This window comes from Octopus sinensis, linkage group LG15 (assembly GCF_006345805.1).
Source record: "Octopus sinensis linkage group LG15, ASM634580v1, whole genome shotgun sequence".
Taxonomy (NCBI): Eukaryota; Metazoa; Mollusca; class Cephalopoda; order Octopoda; family Octopodidae; genus Octopus; species Octopus sinensis.
Genome location: NC_043011.1, coordinates 62,024,115 through 62,044,519, shown reverse-complemented (window position 1 = coordinate 62,044,519; position 20,405 = coordinate 62,024,115). Strand labels below are relative to the sequence as shown.

Sequence of the window (20,405 nt, the reverse complement as noted above, 5' to 3'; positions counted from 1 at the left end):
TATGGACCCCGAAAGGATGAAAGGCAAAGACGACCTTGGAGGAATTTGAACTCAGAATAGTATAGATAATAGCTTTCACTATTAATTGAATTACTTTACAGGGGCAACTGAAGAAGGGGAATATTCCTTGTGTTGTATGTCTTGTACTGTTTTTTTTTTTTTGTTATTTGAAAAAAGTCCGTTTCCATATTTTTGTTTTTATGATTTCGTTTCTCATTGTGTTCTATATTTTTTTGGTGTCCAGAACCCATATATGCATGTATATATACATATAGATGTATGTATATATGCATATGTTCTATTTATTATTTTGTTATGATATATATATATATAATATATATATATATATATATATATCATCATCATCATCATCGTTTAATGTCCGTTTTCGTGCTAGCATGGGTTGGACAGTTCGACCAGGGTCTGGGAATCCAGGAGGCTGCACCAAGCTCCAGTCTGATCTGGCAGTGCTTCTACAGCTGGATGCTCTTCCTAATGCCAACCACTCCGTGAGTGTAGTGGGTGCTTTTTATGTGCCACTGGCACAGGTGCCGGGGAGGCTGGCAGTGGCCACGATCAGTTGGTGATTTTTACGTACCACCGGCACAGAAGCCAGTCAAGGCGGCGCTGGCATTGGCCAAATATATATGTGTATATATATATATATATATATATATATATATATATATAAATTTACTCCTAATATTAGATAAAATTTTTTTCCAAAAATTTCATCAAACTGGCCAGCATATTAAACTTATGTGTGCTCATGACTATTGCTTCTGCTTTTTTCCATGGGTGTTTGTAAGTATTTCATTTATTTCTTATCATATTCTCTACCGATGAGGGAAAAATCCTTTGGATTAATCGCGAAATTGATTCAATATAGAGATAAAGAAGTTTTAAAAGTTCTGTTAGCTTGCCTTCTTCGATTTCAGCACAACGTGTATTCATGGTAAATGTATATTGTAATGTGGTGATTGACGATTTAAAGTCTATTTCTCAGCATATTGGCATAGAAATCGTTTTTCTTTTGCCCTTGTTTATAATTGTTTATATATGTATATATAAGTATATATATATATTATATATATATATATATATATATATATATATATATATATATATATATATATATATATATATAGTGGACACCCTTATGCTAGAAATAGATCCGCTATGGTCTTACCACTAAGAAATGTTCTCAAGAAAAATTTAGCAAAACGTCCTAGTATGCAGTCCTCCAAATTATATTCATCTGGACGGTCGCACCGATGATCTACGGACATTTATGTAAGTAAAATTACGTAATATGTTAATAGTGAAACATGTCTGTGAATAATCCATATTTTTATTGCTTTTTCTTTTGTCTTGCTCGATTATGTTTTGGTTGTTTCGATAAACATTTCTTTGAGGTAAGACCATAGCGGATCTATTTCTAGCATAAGGGTGTCCACATAGTGGTTTCCTTCTAATATGTATATAATACAATTTTACTGAACCTTCAGTTTTTTTTTATATGCTAGACCAGTGGTGTGAAATCGATGTTAATTAAATTAATATCTAATTTCTCACCCTCATTTTAAATTTATATATAAATAAATATACATAGACAGCAAGTGAAACAAACATAGGTAGAGAGAGAGAGAGAGAGAGAGAGAGGGAGAGAGAGAGAGGGAGAGAGAGAGAGAGGGAGATTAGTAGCATGTTGGTGACCTGTCTTGTAGAAGCTTGTTTGAGAATCTTCCCAGAGAAGACTGAGAAGGAGGGAGGCGAAGGTGGGGGGTGAGCAAAGGTAAATCTGGTTCTGGTGGAAGGAAGGACAACATACATAACAAAGGTAGACTCATCACCAGTTGCCCACCTTCCTTAATTAGATTCCCACATACTGTAACATGCCATGCATATGTACATAGTCATACACATATACACCGACATACCTGTAAACAAATATTTATTCGTTTATAGCTGGTGTCCACAAGGACAACAATGGATAAACTGGTGTAGGCATATTTAAGGCATGAAACAATGGAAAGGTAACTAAATGTATGAGTTTAAAAATGTGTGTGTGTGGGGGGGTATCATCATCATCATCATAGTTTAACTTTGAGACCACGACCTGTTCACTGACAAAATTCCGTGCTGCATCTATATAACATAGAGAAATTGAAATTGGGATGTTACTCCTCTTATAACTTTCTCATTCCTCTGTTTATATTTTATCTAATATGAACTAGCACTATGACTGGGCAACGCCGGGTCATAGTGCTAGGGCATGCATATACAGCTGCGTGCGTGTGCACATACACACAAGTACTGTCCAAATCTCTGACCAATCACATACAGCTAGCTGGCATTCAATTGGCGTATCAAGCTTCGGGCATTTTGATGGGTTTGGATAGAAAATTCACACAAAAAGTCACTTCTATTGATTTTTTATGGCTATGCGGGGTGACTGGGGAAATGTAAAGATGTGCATGACCACCTTTGGACGGTTTTGAATGACCATAGAAAGTGCGAGCCCTGTAACTGAAAAATTGTGGATTTGTATAAAGGACATGCACACACACACAGACATTTTGCCGTTTATATACATAGATAATATAATGCATCTAATAATAATAATAATAATCATAACTGATTCATTTGTATGCATATACATGCACATTTGCATGTAGCTGCGAGCTGGCAGAAACGTTAGTACTCTGGGCGAAATGCTTAGCCGTATTTCGACTTTGCCTTTCATCCTTTCGGGGTCGGTAAATTAAGCACCAGTTACGCACTGGGGGTCGACGTAATCGACTTAATACCTATGTCTGTCCTTGTTTGTCCCCTCTGTGTTTAGCCCCTTGTGGGTAATAAAGAAATAGGTATATGTATTTATGTATATTTATGTATATGTATGTATGTGTGTATTTATATTTATTACTTAACCTTATGTACTTTCTAAAATCTCTGGCGAAGCCCAGAGAAACACCCAAGTACCTCAATTTCATCTACTAATTACTTCAGTCCACTGGAGGGATAAAGGTAGAATGAGGTATTTTTGCCTCTTGGCTGAAACAGCTGTAAGATATTATCCCAATCTCTATTCCTGCATGTTATATATTTTAATAATTACTGATATGTTAATATTTTATATATTATATACGTAAAGCATAATATGTTATACATGTATGTATATTGTTAAAATTGTCCTTTTAGTAAATAAATAAACTGACATAATATAATGTCTGAAAGTCAATGGAATACCACCTCTTGATCCCCTCCATTACCTTATTGCTTTATAAATTAATGGTAAAATAACTCTTTACCCTCACCCATTTAGTACACTCGGTAATGTAATTGCAATGCAATAAAAAAAACACTTGTGTATTCATAATTAGGTATTCTACCAGCAGTGTATTGGATAGATATTATCCCTTAGTTGGTTGGATTCACAACCTCTAACTTTCTTGGAATTAAAATATATATATATATAAAGTTAATCCAGACATGAAAACACAAAGAGGAAACACAACAACGCGAGGACGTGGAACAAGTATAGTATTACTGGACGCTCAGGAAAGGAAAGAAAGAAGGAGGATATATATATATATATTATATATATATATATGTATATATGTATGTATATATGTATGTATATATGTATGTATATATATATACATATATATACATATATATATACATACATATATATATATATATATATATATATATATATATATATATGTATATATACATACATAGATATATATGTATGTATATATGTATATATAATATATATATATATATATGTATATATGTATGTATAGTGTACTTACCTATAAGTAAAATGGCCAATCAATAATTACCATTTAATTAGCCACATATTATCAATCAATACCAATTAATTAGCTGCCAATTATTTACAATGTTATTACATATTGTAATACAACAATGCATATAATAATTAATTGTAGGTAAAAATATTAAAATATTTCATAATTAATCATTGTTACTGAGATACGGATTGAGATTATATAATGATAGCATTAGTCTACTTTTACCATAGTTCCTCTGTTATTTTGCAATTAAACTGTCACACCATTTCTCTCAAAAGCAATGTTCCACATTCGAATGAGAGCATGTATCCTTGTCCCATAAAATTCTGTTCACTGTTCTTTGAGCTACTTCTTCACTACAGTTTTCACTTCCTCGTCACTGGAATAATGTTTGCCTCTCAAACCCTCTTTCATGGCGCAGAAGAGATGATAAATCTGGGGAATGTGGAGATAGTGAAGAAGTGGCAGCGATACATTCTCTCATTTGAAGGTGGAACATTGCTATTGAGAGAAATAGTGACTATGTTGAGAAGTAGGGATGTGATCCACAGAGGACCAGCTTCATTTTGATGTATGATACATGTTCCTGTGTTGGTAATTATACCTGTCCTAAACAAAATGACATTACGTTTTGACTCATCCTCATATTTTCTCCTAACTTCTTCACATTTATGTGCTACTCAGGTATCTATCTATCTATCTCCATATATATATATATATATATATATATATATAATAATAAATATTAGGGAATAAATCCAAATTTACAGGGAAAAAATCAGATTTAGGATTAAATCCAATTTATAGTAAAATATTATAAAAGATTATTAGAGACAAAACCACTATTTGCAAAACAAACAAGGAAAGACTTAATCATACATAAAATTTTAATAAATAGTCAAAAAAAACTGCCACTACAATTGTTTTTGTCTTGATCGACAATCTTCAGGTGGACTTCCAATAAGTCAGTTTCAAACTTCATAATTGAAACTGACTTATTGGAAGTCCACCTGAAAATTGTCGATCAAGACAAGAAACAATTGTAGTGGCGGTTTTTTTTGACTATTTATTAAAATTTTATGTATTGATTAAGTCTTTCCTTGTTTGTTTTGCAAAATAGTGGTTTTGTCTCTAATAAATATTTTATATATATATATATATATAATGTATGTATAGATAGATAGATAGATAGATATTAGTTGCCATGATAGATCGTTAGCCACTACACACATTTTTTCTCTCCTTGTTTTTCTGTGTCCCTTTCTGTAGAAGAGCATAGGCTCGAAACGTAAAAGACTTTTTCTGTTCCTGAGGGTATACTAATACATCTGTTTGTTTGTACCCACCTGTCTTTGTTTTGTTTTTTTCGTAAACTTCCCTATAATATATACATATACATACATATAAATGTATGCGTGTGGGTGTTTATAGAAGACATAGCAGCTAATCCAGTCTCCGAGCAGCAGCTCAAGCTGAAAGAAGATCAAATATAGAAGTCCCCTTAATTTCTGAACAGATCATCAGTTCTATATTTAAGAGATGAGGAATTATTTACATTATTTACATTATTTACATTTGACGGATATTTGTCCTTATTTTGTTTGTTGTATTAACCAATACTCCATATGCCCGTGGGCATATGACATAGTGGTTAAGAGTGTGGGGCTACTAACCCCAAGATTCTGAGTTCGATTTCAAGCAGTAACCTGAATAATAATAATAATAATAATAATAATAATAATAATAATAATAATAATAATAATAATAATAATAATAATAATAATAATAATAATAATAATAATAATCGTTTGTTTATTGGCCACAAGGGCTAACAAAAATCAATTAAAACATAAAGGGACAAAACACAGGACGGAAGTTACAAAGGGTTTTGTCCGTTTGAAAAAGGTCCGTGTACAAAAAGCAGGATAACAATGAAATATAAGTAACAATTAAAATTCCCAATAGGGGGAGGCACTTCGAAAGGTTACTCATGGAAAAACTCATAAAAGCCACGGGAGCCTGGTCAAAAGGGGAGGTAGAGCGCCCCTTTCTCCTTTTATATTTCCTTAATTCTTCACAGGTGTATCCTCAGAATTGGTCCATTCATACTGGCCATTCTTGCGACATTCACCCACCTTTCAATAAACTTGCTACCAGACAGCACTTCCCTCTCTACTCTCATCTTCCCTTTCAAGTGAAACTTGAAAAAGTTGATGAGGCCTTGGCCAAAGAGGAAAGTACACCGAATCGCTTGTCCAATGGTTACTCAGGAAGCGCACCCGTCAGGAAACTGTCAGCCTGATGGTGAAAAATTTTCAAATAGCAGAATATCTTCCCCGAATACGAACCTGAAAGGTCCCTTAAACGGGATTTGTCCCAAATTAAGCCCCCAAAGTTCCTCACCACAACGACCAGAAAATCAAAAATGTAAAGGAACTAAATGGAACTAGGAAGAACATAAAGAAGTAATATATACTCCATAAACTCTCAAATGCACACCAACATAAAACACAAATATAAATTGGCAACTGCGTTACACAGGAAATCATACAACAACTAAAACCCGATCTTAATAAATTAAATGAAATTATTTACTCTGTCGCTAAGGTAATCGAAAGACGCTATTTAATACCGAAAAAGCCAACAATACCAAATTCGAAAAGAAAATCAAACTGGAGGGGTAGAATTGAAACTGAAATTGAATCATTGTGAAGGGAGGTATCAATATTAACTGAGCAAATCTCTGGAAATGACGTAAGATCAAGTAAAGGCAGGAAGATTGTGAGAAATATGGACACTCAACAAGAGAAGAACTAACGTCAGCGAAATAAACACTTAAACAAAAAGTTCTGGCAAAAGCTCAGAGAATACGCAGATTTGAGAAAAGAATCAAATTCTACAAACAAAATAAGACGTTCAAATCCAATGCCAATCATTTTACAGGGGAAATAGGGAAAGAAAAAATAACCATGAAAATCCACCCCTAATGGAAGAAGTTGAAAAACTTTTGGAAGGGGATCTGGTAGTGATGAGAAACCATACAATGAAAATGCAGAGAGGATCAAACGCACCCAAGATGATTACAAAAATCTACAAGTACAGGTATGGGAAGACATCTCAATCGCCGACCTAATGAGGGCAGTAATCCCCTGGTATTGATAGAGTACCAAATTTCTGGCTCTCATCACTCTCGTCCGCACACAAAATGTTAGTAATACTATTTAATAGTATTATGAAAGACCCGGAAAAAACACCACATTGGATGGCAAATGGTATTAATAACCTCCTCCCCAAAATTAACAAAATGAAAGACCCAAAAAACTACCGGCCTATAACATGTTTATCTACTACCAATAAAATTTTGACATCTATTCTAGTAGAGAAAACATATACGTTTATGGAAGAGAATAACCTCTTTCCCACTGAACAAAAAGGATGCAGACGAGGCTCATACGGATGCAAAGATCAGCTCCTAATTAATCGCATGATCCTTGAGGACTGCCATAACAAGCGCAGAAATCTCAGCTCTTCATGGATTGATTATAAAAAAGCCTTTGACAGCATACCACATTCGTAGATTCTGAAATCGCTGGACATTTTCAAAATTTCTCCTGTGATTTCAGATTTTTTAAAGTACAAATATGTCACTATGGAACACGAAGCTCCAATTATATCATTCTAATGGAGTATTGCACTCAAACAACATTAGCATAAACTGTGGAATTTTCCAAGGTGACTCACTTTCACCACTAATATTCTGCGTAGCACTAATATCACTCTCAAGTGAACTGAATAGAACAGGATATGGCTACAAAGTTGACAACAGGAAAATAAGCCATCTATTTTATATGGATGATTTAAAACTATATGGCAAAGATGATGAAGAGCTTGAAGGATTCTTACATACTGTGAAAGGATTCAGTGATGATATCGGGATGGAGTTTGGCCTTGAAAAGTGTGCCAAAGCCACTTTTAAGAAAGGGAAATTGGTAAAGTCTAGTTCAATTGAATTAGATGTCGAATAGTATATAAAGGAACTTGAGCAGGAACAAACTATAAATACCTAGGAATAAATGAAGGCTCTGGTATCCAGCATGCAAGCATGAAAGAGAAGGTTAGGAAGGAATGTTATAGAAGGTCCGAGCAGTCCTGAAGTCTGAGCTGAATGTATATAATAATGTTTTAGGCATATAAATTCCTTAGCAGTACCAGTTGTCCTTTATAGCTTCAATGTGCTTAACTGGAATACTAGTGAAATAATGAAAATTGACAGGAAAATCCGCAAGCTACTGACTTGTAATAAGATACACCATCGAAAGGCAGACATGGATCATCTTTACCTTCCCAGAGCTCAGGGAGGTCGAGGTTTGATCCAGCTTGAACTTACATACAAAACCACCACAATTGGACTGGCCAAATACCTTGAAGCAACCAACGATTGGATGCTAAAACTTGTTGAAAAACATGAAAGATTGAAAAGACCTCACTCTATTCTGAAAGAGAGCAAAAAATTCACTACTGATCTCTTAGATACCCACCAGATTGATCAGGCTGAAGGAAATGCGCCAACTGCTGCTGCAAAGAAAATAAAATTAATTGCAAAGACAAGCTCATGAAAATTAGCTAGCAGTGGGAACAGAAACCTCTGCATGCTAGTATGTGGCCCGTAGCAAACAAGCTGATGTCGACCAGAACCACACACATCAATGGTTACGAAGCCAGGGCTAAAAGCGGAGAGTGAAGTTTCATATTAGCAGCTCAAGACCAAAGCTTATTAACCCAGAACTACCAAGCCAATGTGATGAAAAATGGAGCTGACCCAAAATGCCGATTCTCTAACGATGAGATTAAAACTATAGACCACCTAATCTCCAGGTGTCGAGTTTTAGCATCTGTAGAATATAAAGCAAGACATGACAGAGTCGACCAGTATTTACACTGAACAATATGTCAGCATTATAAAATCAAAACCGCTGACAAATGGTATAAACACCAACCTGAAGCTGTGACTGAGGGAGAAAATCTGTCGATTCTATGGGACTTCCCTGTACATACCGACAAAACTATAAAAGCTAATAAACCAGATATTGTTATAAAAGATCACACAAAAAAGAATGTGTTTATTAATTGACATAAGTATCCCTTGCGATCACAATATAGCGGCGAAAGAATTTGACAAGATTAGTAAATATAAAGACCTGCTTATAGAAATTGAAAAACAAGTGGCATCTCAAGGCCAACGGTTCCAGTGATTGTAGGATCTCTAGGAAAGATAAAAAAAAAGGTACTGAAACCTATTTGAAAATGATTCCAGGCTTACCATCCCTACAGGAAGTGCAAAAAATTGTATTAACTAGAACGGCTCATGTACTGAGAAGAGCATTATCGCTGTGAAAACAACATCCATTCATGAATTTATTTATTTATTAATTTTTTAAATACATATTTTACCTGTGAATTTGCATGTGTAATCTGGGAATGCATACAATGAGCTTCTCTGCCCTAGCTGTATGGAAAACACTCGGCAAGAAACAGAGGAAAATTTGAAGAAAGAAGGAAAAATAATAATAATAACATCAAAAAATAATCTTAGGAATGAGAACCCAGGTTTGAAATTTCCCCAAGATCATCTTCAATCCCCTCATTGCTAAATTCCTAACCCAGAACTAGCTTCCTCACATTCTGCTGCTTACAGAGAAATGAGGTCAATCCAATTGGTTTGAATTACAGAGAGCATTTTAAGATGAGTGTTAATGCTTCAGTACAGTTTGGGCCGATAGATTCATTTACACAGAAATAATAAAGAGATTTATAAATGATAAATTACAGCAGGTTTACATTGATATGGTTGGGTAAGATTTTATAATTTTTGTTTTTATTTCTGTTTTTTTTCTTTATTTTCTTCCTTGTTTTAGCTTATGCTGGTAGTCATTGACTGGCAATTAACCAAATTGACAACTGAGAATAAAAGAGCTTCAATAATGTTTCCTACAAATTTTAATGTGTGTATACATATATATACATATGCATATATATAGATGTATGTATATATGCATGTGTGTGTGTATATATATATAAACATATATATATATAGATAGATATATACACACATACACACAAGAGAGTGTATAAGCATAAAAAAAGGGCACTCAACACATTCAGGAGTTCCATGTATTATCTAAAACAGTTAGATTTCACTCCATGTGACTTTCATGCCTCTAACACAAGCCTGTCCCTTTCAGGCCTTTAAATTATCAAATCTTCTCTCTCTCTATGTATATATATATATATATATATATATATATATATATATATGGGAGAGTTTACGAAAAAAAACAAAAGACGAAGACAGGTGGTGTACAAAACAAACAGATGTATTAGTATAACGCTCAGGAACAGAAAAAGTCTTTTATGTTTCGAGCCTATGCTCTTCTACAGAAAGGGACACGGAAAAAACATGGAGAAAAAAAAATGTGTGTAGTGGCTAACGATCTATCATAGCGACTAATATATATATATAAGAATTTTTTGCGTAAAAAGATAAAAAAACCAAGGCTGTATAGATATTAGAACATTTATAGATAGATGGTCTTACAGCTGTTTCAAGGATATTAATTAATAATAATATCCCTTCATCGGAGACGGTGTGAGAGGATAGTCAAGTCATAGTTAGTTTAGATGTGATACAAAATGGAGAGTGAGGTGGAGGAAAGAAAATAGATGCAAGATATGTGTTCATGGCGGTACTCCAGCATGGCCACAGCTCGTGAGCTGAAACTAGAATCAATCAATCAATCAATATGTATGGGTATTGAATTTGTAAATCCGTTTTATAGGCAAAATGGTATATATGCAATATTCCAATATCCTTTGAGTAAAGTCCAAAAGTCCCACAGAGTTTAATATGAGTCCTTCCAAATATAGAGTTTATAAGCAATGTAAGAATCCCTTATCAGTGAGGTCCAGCAGATTTTTAAATTTGGTCATTCCCAGTAGGGAATTTATATACAGTGTTGCAGAGTCAAAGGTTTATATTTAAAGTGACCTAGAAATAGGGAGTGTATTAGTAAGGTCAAATCGAAAACAGGAAGAGAGGAATGAAAGAAAGAGAAAAAAGAGGAGAGAAAGAAAAAAATGAAAGAGAAAGGAGAGAGAAGATTAGTAAAAATAACAAAATAAAAAAAATAACCCCCCACCCCCTACCCGAAGATGGGAATAAAGGGAATAAAGAAAAAAGAAAAATTAAGATATAGATCAGTCAGTGGTCAGTGGAGATAATTTGTAATTGAGAAACAATTTCCCACACTAAAACATTTTTCAGGTAGTCTTTAAAAAATCGTAACTATACTTACTCAAAGATTACTCTTTCAAAAACATAGCCATACACAGGCTCAATCAAAAACATCTGGAATTTTAAGTAAAAAAAAAATCTGACCACATCCATGCAACCATTCTTCCCCCCCCCTCCCTTATATTAATGAATACAAAAGAATTCAAAACAAGGCCTTGAAATGTAATCATAATTCTTACTGGAGAAAATCCAAAAACAGCTTTTCTGGTTTCCCACTTAAGAAGTTTGACCACTGGTATACAAAAATTCCTTTTCTCCCCCAATCAAAAGACCACTAATTGGAAAAAAAAAGAACAACATATTGAATTCTAATCAAACAAGTCTGACCCCACTGATACAAAAGCCATGCCTCATTTACCCCCTCACCCCCTCCTCGCAAATATTTTTTTCTTTTTTTCCCCTTCCTTCACAAACCCTCAAAACAAACTCCAACTTTCTTTTCTCTTCTCTCTCTTCACTATTTCCCACTTCTCCTCACCTCTGCACCTTCCTTTCTAATTTGTTTCTCTCCACCACCCCCTCTCTCTCTCTCTGTTAAACATCATCAGTTTCAATTTTAGATAAAAAGGCAAAGCAAACTTACCTTAAACCACTTCTTTTGATAAATCCGATAACAGAAGAACACACTAAAAATGAAAATAAAAATATATATATATCATCCAACAGTCTGACTACCATGTTGTTCTCAATATATAATAGTTTAGCATTAACAAACAGAAAAAGTGTACTCAATACCAGTGTAGAGGTCAATGATATATTCTATTTAACTCTGGTCAGTTTCCTGCTACTCTGAGTTTCACCTCTGAGTGCCTCAACAGGTGAAACACAGAAAAATAAGTGACTGATTGGAGCAAAATTATGCAAGTGTGTGTGTGTATATATATATATATATGAATGCATGTATGTATACATGTATGTGTGTGTGAGTGTATTTGTGGGTGTGTGTATATATATATACATATATATATATATATTCATTTAGAGATAGTAGGCCCCTTCATCTCACCATATAAAAAAGAATTTTAATTTAAATACTTACTGCTTTATAACTTGGCTACACATGTTTCATGGGGTACATTTCCCGGTTCCTTAACCACGCCGTGTTTTGCCGGAACCTTTCTTAAAATGTAACCCCAATCATCAGGCCCCTGTATCACCTTATCATAGTTTGATACTAAAAACTATATTTTAATTTTTTAAAGGGGCCTACAATCTCTAAATGAAAATATATATTTCCTCAGTCAGAATAATTTGAACCCCTGTTATGCCGGAATTTTTATTCCCTAATTAATAAAATTAAATATATATATATACATATGTATATTAAAAATGGGGACACTAGTTTATGGGATTACCTTAAGTTTCGCATCCATAAAGGGTTTACCTTTATGGTGTATCATCAGATTTCAAAACTTGTTGGCTCAAGACCTCGTAAAAATAGGGGGCGAGCCTCCCTATTTTTAATATAATATATTCTGCTCTACATCTGAGAGTGTGCTTTTTCTTTCAGATTTGTTTTTTACAAACTATATATATATATATAATAATAATTATTTGAGGGAATATTATTCCTAACTTACAGGGAAAAATTCAATTTAGAAATACTAAATCAAATTTCACAAAATATAATATATATATACAAATTAGAAAAAAACACCGTTTATCAATTCAAACTGAACAATTATATTACACCATCTACAAAATTACATTTAATAGAAATATTAAAGATAAAATAACAATAATCCACCGATGATTAAGTAAATTGCAAAACAATAATAAAAATGTATATATATACTCTCCTATATATATATATATATATAGGATATATATATATATATATATATATGAGAGTATTGTAGTTCACTCGAAGCATTGTGTTTTGCTTGTGAAATATAACGTGTCTTAGTACTTATTCTATAGGTTTCTTTTGCTGAACCACTAAGTTACAGGGACGTAAACACACCAGCATTGGTTGCCAAGCAATGTTGGGGAAACAAATACAGCCACACAAACATATACACACACATACACACATGCACACAAACACACACACACACATATAAACATAGTATATCACACACAAACACACACCTGAACTGTTACGGGTCTGGACTCCTTTCATGTTTACGTGACATTTGTCAGCAGATCATTAAAAAAAAACCAAAAGCCTTGATATAGATATTTATATATATACAAAGAGAAATATGCAATATATACACAGCACAGATACACAAATGTGTGTGTATATATAGTTGGAATTTACAAAAAAATAAAACAAAAGACGAAGATGGCTGTGTAAATAACAAACAGATGTATTAGTTTAAAGCTCGTGAAGTGAGTAAGTCTTTTATGTTTCGAGCCTATGCTCTTCAACAGAAAGGAATACAGAAATGAGTAGAGAGAGAAAATAAAAAGGTTTGTAGCTAATGTGCAGATTGAGAGAAACGACAATAGGAAAAAGCAGAAAGTACAAAATAAGTTCAGAAAAGTTCAAAAGGTTCAAACGCCGTATTGGAGCGATTTCTCATCAACAGAAGAGTCCAGTGTAATCCATGTGTATGTAGGAGATATATATATACTCTTTACTCTCTTTACTCTTTTACTTGTTTCAGTCATTTGACTGCGGTCATGCTGGAGCACCGCCTGTAGTCAAGCAAATCGACCCCAGGACTTATTCTTCGTAAGTCTAATACTTATTCTATCAGTCTCTTTTGCCAAACCGCTAAGTTACGGGGACGTAAACCCACCAACATCGGTTGTCACGTGATGTTGGGGGGACAAACACAGACACACTAACATATTCACACACACATACATATATATATATGTGTGTGTGTGTATATATATATATATATATATACAAACACATATATATGATGGGCTTCTTTCAGTTTCTGTCTCCCAAATCCACTCACACTCCTATGCCTACATATACATATATAAATGTGTCATCATCATCATCGTTTAACGTCCACTTTCCATGCTGGCATGGGTTGGACAGTTTGACTGAGAGCTGGCAAGCCAGGAAGCTGCACCAGTCTCCAATCCGATCTGGCAATGTTTCTACAGCTGGATGTCCTTCCTAACGCCAACCACTCCGAGAGTGTAGTGGGTGCCTTTTATGTGCCACAAGCACGAGGGCCAGTCAGGTGGTACTAGCATCGGCCACGCATGCATATACATGCACATACAGACACACACATATATGCATACCTGGGGGTAAATAGATCTATAACTGGATATGTATGGATGTTCATGTGTGTGTGTCTCTGTATGTGTTCATGCATATGTGTGTGTGTATGCACGCATATATATGAGTGCCTGTGTGTGTGACGGTTTAATCAACATCAGCTGAAGTGAGAAATGGAACATTGTGAAAGGGCACAACTCAACTATAAACTTGACCTAATATTTTTGTCATTCCTTCCTCCCCCACCACCACCAAAATGGTTTCCTGAAATCACCAGTTTCAAATGGGATTGGTTTTTCTTTTTGTTTCCTGGGTCAATCATGATGACTATGTTGGTGATAGCCTTGACTGCATTACTGGTGGTGGCGGCTGCAGTAGTGATAGCAACCGTGGTGGTGGTGGAGGTGGTGGTGGTGATGGTGGTGGAACTCCCAGCTACTTTAAACATACTTCAGTGAATATCTCTACATGTTGCATAGTAATTTCAAATGTACCAATCCCTCACACTATCACTCCCACTTCCTGTTCTCCCCCCCCCACCACCACCTCCATCGTTTCGGAGGACAAGATTATCTCCCCCTTTCACTCCCCCTCCCCTCACATACTGCGCAATTTTAACAAGAATTTTAACAAGAATGTTATTAATTTTATTGTTTTATTTCATTTTCTTTATATATACAATAACATAGGCAGAGGCGTGGCTGTGTTGTTGGGAGGTACAAATAGCAGCCTCAGCCCAATCAATGCCATGGAAGGGAATTTAGTAGAAGGAAACTGTGTGGAAGACTGTGATGTTTATCTAGTTTATCTATCTATTTATCTAACTGTAGGTACAAATATATATATGTATACATACATGTCATACAGGCTCACTGAAGGGTCCAGGTAAACAAAGTGACCCTGGAAATTATCTATCAATGCCTGGTGCTTATCTTTTCGCTCTCTTTTGATGAACCAATAAGTTACAGGGACATAAACAAACTAACACTGGTTGTCAAACGGTGGTGAGAGACCAGCACAAACACTAACACACACAGCCACGCACACATGCACAAACACATGCACACATGCACGAACAAACACACACACATGCATGCATAAGCACACACACACGAATGCACACACACACGCGAACACATACACATGAACAAACACACACCCACGCACAAGCACACAAATACACACATGCGTTCACACACAAACAAACACAGACACGCACACATGCACAAACACACAACCATGCACACAAACACACATGCACAGAGACACACACATACACACACGCATGCACACACACATGTACATGTACAACAATGGTCTTCCTTCTGTATACATCCAGCAGATATACTCACAAGGGTTTGGTCAGCTTGAACCCAAGTTTCCGTTGTTGGGAAGCAACCATCTCAACCACACATCCATGCACACAGTGGGCTTCAGCACCATTTCTGTTGACCTCCTTCTACTATCAAGGTGTTGGTCAGTCTACGTCTATGGTGGACAATACAAAACCAAAGTAGGCACCGTGGAGTGGCGACGAAATGAAATGAAAATGCTTCGAAATGAGATTCTTAAACAACAGACGCCATGTCTGTACGTTTGCATCCATGAAGGGTAACATGGTAGAATTGGTACACTAAACATAACTAATTATAACATGGAGGAATTAAGAGTACCAAATGATGTACCACTACCAGCGGAGCTGGTGAGAGGAGAGTTTCAAGGTTTTAAGAAGGTCCCAGTAATTGAGATCAGTCAGGCCCTTAATTTCTTTTAGTGCATGCCCTCTGGGGTGATTTAATATTCAAGACAATTTGTTTTGTATGGGGGGACCACAAGAGGCAGCAGTATTCAAGGTGTGGGCATACAAAGGAGATAACATGCTATATATATATGTATGTATACACACACACACATACACACACATATAATACATATATAGATAGATAGATATATATATATATATATATATATATAGGTATTGCACTATTATTCTTTTGGATGAAACCATCCCTTCATGAGGTCAACACAACCTCTAATCGTATATATATATATATATATATATATATATATACACATATATATGCGTATATATATAGACACACACACACGTGTTTGCGTGTATGTGTGAACTTAGTGTATATAGAAGATTTATTGAATCATTTGTAGTCGACTCACTCCACTCCACGTTTGGCATGTGCATGCACACGACCAGGGAACAAAAGAAAGAATTCTTTTGTCACCTCGTGAAACATTTGTGCAACGGACAATAGCAATGGAGTGAGTCATTACTTGCAAAAGTACATGCACACACACATATATATATGTGTGTGTGTATATATATATATATATATATATATATATATATATATATATATATACATGTATGTATGTATGTATATATATATATATACATGTATGTATGTATGTATATATATATATATATATATATATATATATATATATATATATATACATATATATATATACATGTATGTATGTATGTATGTATATATATATATATATATATATATATAATATATATACATGTATATAAAAATACATACAGACATTCATACATATATATATAAAACATAAATAAATAAATAAATAAATAAGTAAATATATATATATATAATATATATATATATATATATATATATATACATATATATATATACATGTATGAATGTTTGTGTATAAACAAACCACCAGATCAATTAATGATTAGTTTTACATTTACAATGGCTGAAAACCAATTAATAACAATAGTTATAGCTGGTGCATGAAATGCAGGGGGGGGGGTAGGGTAGGGGGGGGGGGACATCATTTTATAAACATATTGACCACTGTCCAGTGATGACAAAACAGTCAGAGAAGCAAAACTGCTTTTAAGAAGAATAAAACATCAAAATGAGAATCAGAGACACCTACTGGGGATGTTCGTCAGCAAAAAGAATTCATTTAGTTATCACTGTCATCATCATTAGCATCATTGCCCTTGTCATCACCACCACCACTATCACCATCAATATTATCATCATCATCATCATCATCATCATCATCATCACCACCACCACTTCAAAATGTCAGCATATTTCTGTCACAATCTCTTCGTCCATCATCACCGTCATCGTCATCGTCATCATCATCATCATCATCATCATAATCATCATCACCATCATCATCGTCGTCATCATCATCATCATCATCAACGCCATCACCTCCACCATTATTATCACAATCATCAACAGTATTCAGGCTGCGGGCTGGCAGACACTTTAGCACGCCGGGCGAAATGCTAAGTGGTACTTCATCTGTCTTTATGTTCTGAGTTCAAATTCTGCTCAGGTCAACTTTGCCTTTCATTCTTTCGGGGCCGATGAATTAAGTATTATTAAATTTATTTCTTTATTGCCCACAAGGGGCTAAACATAAAGGAGACAAATATGGACAGACAAAGGGATTAAGTCAATTACATCAACCCCAGTGCGTAACTGGTACTTATTTAATTGACTCCAAAAGGATGAAAGGCAAAGTCAACCTCGGCGGAATTTGAATTCAGAACGTATTGGCAGATGAAATACCGCTAAGCATTTCGCCCGGCGTGCTAACGTTTCTGCCAGCTCACTGCATTTACTAACAGTATCACTAAATTAAAAATAAAATGAAGACGGCTGGTTGGATGGAAACTTAGAACTTCCAGAAACAAGAAGATAGGAAACCATGATGATCCCCTGGAAGGCCTATGTACTCTGTTTCTCAGGAAACCGCTCCCAACTATGGCCACCACACAGTGCAATATTAACGACGGAACTTGAAGCATTCCAGTGAAGTTATGCAAAGATGGTTGTCTCACTGTTACAAGTCAGCTTTTGGGAGAGGTTCGAAATGTTGAGATTCTATTTCCTAAAATGATGGTGGCAGTGAAATGCAGTGATATACATCTAGAAAATCCCGGAAGGTCACGTACCAAACTTTGGTGTTGAAAGTATTGTAATCAGTGGAGAGGGATGCCACCGCATCGTATAAAAAATTCCAAGATTGCCACCAGTATACAGGATCTGCAACAAGTTGTCCTGATATGCTTTTCATGGAGGACCAGAAACAAAGGGCAATGCTTGTGTGATAGGAGCACTTGTTGAGGACCATCACATGATGCCAAGACAAGAAAACATACGCACACACACATAAACATACTCACACAGACACACACACAACATAAACATACTCACAGTCACACACACACACACAAACACACATACACACACAAACATACTCAGAAACACACACAGACACACACAAACATACTCACACAGTCACACACACTCTCTCTCTCTCATGCAGACACATGCACATTCACACACATGTGCAAACATAGACACATTCACACACAAAGATACACACAAACACACACACATACACACATACACACACACTCTCTCACAGACACATACACACAAATAATCACACACACACACAGACACATGCACATAGACACACATAATCACGTGCACAAACAGACACATTCACACACAAACACACACACATGCACAAGCACACATACTCCCATACACACACATACACTCACGCATACACATACATGCACAACACACACTCAAGCACACACACACACACTCCCTTAGCACTTATTTCTTAAAGATTAATATTTACTCTAACACGTCCTTTCACCAAACTGCGGAGTTACAGGGACATAAACAAACTAACACCAGACATCAAGCAATGGAGGAGCATGTGACAAACACAGACATATATGCAGAGGTGAGCACACACACACACACACACATTCATTTCTCAGAAGCAATAAATTAGAGGACTCAATACAAGTGTAGAGTATTTTTTGATACTTTATAACTGAACGGCTGCTTTTTCAAGTATTCAGGGTTACTTTACTCTTTTACTTGTTTCAGTCATTTGACTGCGGCCATGCTGGAGCACCACCTCGACTTATTCTTCGTAAGCCTAATACTTATTCTATCAGTCTCTTTTGCCGAACTGCTAAGTTACGGGGACGTAAACACTCCAGCATCGGTTGTCAAGCAATGTTGGGGAGACAAACACAGACACACAGACATACACACACACATACATATATATATATATATATATTTATATATACGACGGGCTTCTTTTTAAGTTTCTGTCTACCAAATCCACGCACAAGGCATTGGTTGGCCCGAGGCTATAGCAGAAGACACTTGCCCAAGGTGCAAGGCAGTGGGACTGAACCTGGAACCATGTGGTTCGTAAGCAAGCTACTTACCACACAGCATACAAGCTCAGATTACCAGCTGAGGATCAGAAATGAGTAACCCCTGCGACTGGAAAAAGGGTTCGTTCAGTTATAAAGTATTAAAACAGTGATTCCCAAAGTGGGTGGTGTTACCCCCCAGGGGCAGTGGAAAGTTCCAAGGGGGCATTGAAGATAAGTGGGGCGATAATGGGGTAGCGATTCCTGTAAAAATTGAGGTAATAATGGGGGTGCGATTCACGTAAAAACAAAATAATAAAGGGCTGATTAGGTTACGTTTTATTTGTGAAATACAGTTGCTTTGAATTTGCTTCAGAAAGAGGTCTATGTTTGTGAGGGTTAGTTGGGGTGGGGGTAGTAAGAATGTGGCCTGGGTGTCAAGGGGGTGGCAGCCTGAAAAAGTTTTGGAACCACTGTATTAAAGAATACTCAGTAATTTATCGTTTCCAAGAAATGAATATAAGTGCATGCATGTGTGTGTGTGTGTGTGTGTGTGTGTGTGTGTGTGTGCGTGTGTGTGTGCATGCGTGTGTGTGTCCTGCACCACTGCTTGACAACCAATGTTGGCAATGATGACATCCCTGTCACTTAGTGGTTGGCCAAAAGGGTCTGATAGAATAAGTAACAAGCTTTAAAGAAAATGTACTGTAGTGGGGTTGATTCGTTTGACTACAGTTCTTGAAGGCAGTGCCCCAGCATGGCCACTGCCTAATGATTGAAACAAGTGAAAAACAAAAGATATATATCACATACACACATTAGCGCTCATGC

At 35.6% G+C, this 20,405-nt stretch overlaps 1 protein-coding gene across 5 annotated transcripts in view; it reads right to left on the bottom strand.

Moving 5' to 3' along the window:
• Positions 1-20,405, bottom strand: part of LOC115219741 (histamine H2 receptor-like) — a 192,131-nt gene that overhangs the window by 114,469 nt on the left and 57,257 nt on the right. For all 5 annotated transcript variants that reach the window (XM_029789967.2, XM_029789968.2, XM_036509797.1 and 2 more), the window contains exon 2: positions 11,759-11,801. The gene's annotated coding sequence lies outside the window, so the exon portion shown is untranslated. The remainder of the gene's footprint in view (positions 1-11,758; positions 11,802-20,405) is intronic.